Source organism: Strongylocentrotus purpuratus, unplaced genomic scaffold, assembly GCF_000002235.5.
Source record: "Strongylocentrotus purpuratus isolate Spur 01 unplaced genomic scaffold, Spur_5.0 spur5_scaffold_21, whole genome shotgun sequence".
NCBI classification, from domain to species: Eukaryota; Metazoa; Echinodermata; class Echinoidea; order Camarodonta; family Strongylocentrotidae; genus Strongylocentrotus; species Strongylocentrotus purpuratus.
In genome coordinates this window covers 19,604,538-19,608,955 of record NW_022145607.1, presented here as the reverse complement: position 1 = coordinate 19,608,955, position 4,418 = coordinate 19,604,538, and positions in this window count along the sequence as shown.

Genomic DNA, 4,418 nt, shown 5'->3' with positions numbered 1-4,418 from the left:
GAACTTTCATCAGAAGATATAATTGCAGATTTCCACACAAATCGTGTATCAGTTATCTCATCTGTATGACTTTATTTAGCTATGATTTGTTATGGTTATAATATCAGTAGAGCTTCTGTGCTTTAGGGGAACTTATCTGTGCAATATGCATTACTATTTCTCTTTTTTAAACAAACCTGGTCATTTTTTTCAACCAAAATGTCTGTTTGTCTGCTCCTAATATTTTAGGCTTTTGAAATGTATTTCGTCTATTGAGAGCCAGAAGGGCACTAACTCTGTTTTAAAGTGTTTGGTGTTAAGGCCTTTCTGGCACCAAACAGACATATTTTTTTTCTGTATCTCCGATAAAAAGAAGAATAGCATCATTTCCATCTTTAGAAGTGTTGAATCAAGGCTTATTACCACTTTCAACACTTACTTTGATAACATTGAAACAGATCATGAAGCTTTAAAATGGACAAGTTGTACAATAAATGGAAATTGCTGAAGAGATTCACCCCTATAGGCATCAGTGTGATGAAAGTGGTCCTCTCAATGCAAAGAGCATAATTCATGACACCCACCCCCCCCCCCCTATTCACACACAAACACACACACAACACACACATTTTGTCAGAGGTACATTCATGTAGCGGTACCTAATGTGTTTTCTTTTCTTTCTACAGTCCTCTGTTGTGTCTCCAAAATATAGTTGCAGTCATTTAATACTCCCCAGGGAGTGAGCGTTGACACTATCACGTGTGGATAACCAATTGAATTTATTGACCGAGGTGATAATAACTACAATGTAAAGCACTTAGAAATGTTGTATTAAGTGCTATACAAATAAATGTGACTGTTATTATTATTCTTATTTAAAATAAAAATATGTTGTCATCAGATCATGTTTGAGGGCATTTGTAAAGTACATTATGTAAATTTCAAAGGGTGATCATGATGTACTTGCTTACTCTACAATTACCGTACCAACTGTGTCAAATAGTTTGAACCATGTTTTCCAAAAATAGAAACTGATGCATAGGGCTACCCATGAATCGTTATGTTTGGTACATGCATATTTTCATATAGATATGCAAGACACTTGTATATAAAAAAAGGTTTATATATTATATCGATATACAATTGTGTCATATCATATTATGCTTTCTTGGCCTACTTTCTTTTACAAGCAATCATGAGGAAATTTATGAATGTCTGTCAGCTTAGAATATTTTTTTCTTCAGACTTGATAAATGAAAAAGGCATAATCTGTTCTGTGAGTTGGATTTTCACATTTTGTTTCCTGATGTAAGCATAAATGTACATGTAGCATGTATTCAACTTAAGCCTGCTACCCAATGCCTATAATGCTCATAACGCAGTATTTATGCTGTCAAGATGGGTGACATACCTTTCTGATGCTTAATATACTGGTATCAAATGGAAGTTAGAGCTATCTTTCCCACATCACTTTATTCTCTTGGTGCACACCACTTCTTTTGCGACCATAAACAAACTCTCTGAAACTTCTTTTTTTAAACAGTAATAAGACACTAACTTTGTGTTTCAAATTGATAGAGGACATTAGAGGTGAAGGTTTCCTAAAAGGCTCCTTTAAACGTAACCTACTTTCTTTCACATGTCATTGAATATGTAAAATCAGGGTTGCAAACATCCCCCACCCCCTCACCATGACAACAGCGCAACATAAATAAAGTTCCCCATAAACCTACTACACCTTCACGTACTAACACCAAGTGTGTTCTGACAGTTGGTGAGACAATTAAAATGCCAAGTGTAAGGTTGCTAACAATTAGTCATGAGGATATGGTTGATAATTACTCTTGAGGTACTTACATGAATCAGGGAGAATCTAATGTGAACAACTAAATTATTCATACCCTTACCAAGTTTTGTAACTTAAGTTAGTGTAAAATTGATTTGTCCTGATTTATGTTTCTTTTGAATGTGAGTTATAAAAGCTTACATCTGAAAGTATTGAAGAAAGGCCCTGATTCAACCAGTCCATCTTTTATTCTTGAGTTATGAAAAACACAAAAAGCATCAAATTTACTAGGGATATGAATAATTTAGTTGGTAACGGTATTACTCCTGACGACGGATAGTCGACCTGTTCGAAACGTCGAGCCACTCCCGCCACTCATCCTCTCCAAGCGCTATAGTTCTCCTTAGAACTATAAGCTATGAAAGATAACCAACAGTCTTTTTCAAGACTACACAAACGGTCCTTTTCAGGACTACACACCCCCAAGAAAGATTACCGAGAGTCCTTTTCAGGACTCCTCAATCCTCTCTCTCTCTCTCACACATGGTGCACCTGTAAGCCTACTGTATAAGTATTACTAAAGTTAGCTGATATCAGTTTAATACAGTATATTGTGTTTCACAAAAGTATTCATGGTTATGAATGAGTATAACATGACTGTTATGTGTGAACATGTAATACTTAAGGTACATTAGAATACTTAAAAAGTAAGTACCGGTATGTTGATATAATATACCTGGAGACCCACCAAATTTTCATTCATGATGAATTTATGGATAGTTACTAGAACATGCAAGCTTTAGAGAGTTTTTTTTTTCAAGTGTGTAACATCTTGCAAGTATCTTCCAAGTATTGGTCGGTTTGGGGTCGGTGTAGAGCCGATATGGCGATGTTTAAATCAAAGTAGTTTGCATTAGATACACAATTCGTAGATACAATCTGCGCGCATGCATAGGCTGGATACATGCTCATCAAAGTTGTGTAATTAATTCATTCATGCACTGACTGGATATTCAATGATGCACAGGTAGAATAGTATTCTTCACAAGGGGGTAAACAAGGGGTCAAATAAAGGTTCCTCATGACGAAGCACATCCATGACTTAAGCAGTAATTATTCTAAAATGCACAAAGTTTAGAGTTCTCAATATGTAACGGATCTGTGAACAATTTGGGTTATTTGTACCTTGTGCTAACTACAGACTGGTTTATTGAGTTGCCTGATGGGGGTTCTCAGACTTTGCTCACAACTCTGAAGATATTTCGTTAACTAGTTCATTGAAACAAATGTACTTGTAACCGTCCAATGTTATGTATGTGATTCATAGATCGACGCGATTCGGGGTTAAATTTAGATGGATAATATAAGGTTATGGGACGGCATGCCAGCTTTTGCTCTTCTTTTCATCTAAGTTTATTTTCTCTTTCTCATTACTTTTGTTTTGCATTATTTGATGATAGGTTTGCTAATCGTGGTCTAAATGTGAAGATCATGCAGAGTATTGTACAGTTTATTCACATATTACATGATAATTGATATGAAGAAGAAAATAAAATTGGTTTTTGTAATGATCAAACACAAATGCACACCGCTTGATTGTTATCATTTATAATATGATAGATGTACATGTACACTGTTATGTTATGACAAGTCCACTGCATGTCCTAGTCCAGGGCCCCATTTCACAAAAGTTGTCATCGGTGAAAAATGACAGTTTTTGTTATAAGCTAGTAAAATCATTGCTTGTGATTGGTTATCAGCAGAGTCGTTGAAACGGGTCCCTGGTTCAATCGTTCAATCAGTCGACCAAAGCTAGGCAAGAGTTAATTGCATTTCTTGTAACAGATGTGTTTGACAAAAATTGTTTTGTAGTTTTCTTAAACAAGAATAATTCTTGTTCATATTAATTCTTCCTCAAGTCGGCATAATATTAAACTTTATTTATGTGCATCACATTTGACAGGAGCTGAAAAGGTTTATGAAATTACTGCTTCCTTCGTAGACATTCAGCTCCATTGCATAGGAAACAAATTACATAACAAACACATGTTTATCATAAAAGCAGGGAAATTGCATTTCAAGTACTTCCTGCAAGTCGATTTTTAAATAAAATAATCAATTTGCAATGAACTCGGAGAAAAATATAATGTTGACAATAATTTGACAAAAATTGTCATGTCTATTTTGCAAATCTTGCGAAAAAAGTGCCATCACGGCTTCGTATCATAATTAATATATAAACTGTCCCCATATTAAACATAGTCTTGCAATCAAAATGATGTATGCGATGGATACCAAGCCGTATCTCTCTACTAACGGCCTCGAGTACGATGAACTATATTCAAATCTATGCAAATAAAGAAACAGTAGTTCATGAATTCGTTACCTTTCCTGATATCGTTGCAATGACCCGTACTCGGATAATGAACTCGTGTGCTGCACGCACCCCTGGACGCACCCATTTTTCACACTTCGTAACGAGCAAACATAGAATGATTCGCTTGAACACGAATCAGGGTCATAATCAAGGCGGGGGTAGTCGTCCTAGAGGGTGGTTGCCCTGCCCTAGAGGGTGGATGTCCTAGGGATGGTTATCCTAGGGATGGTTGTCCAGGGGGTAGGTGTCCTAGAACCGAACTGTATATCATATCAA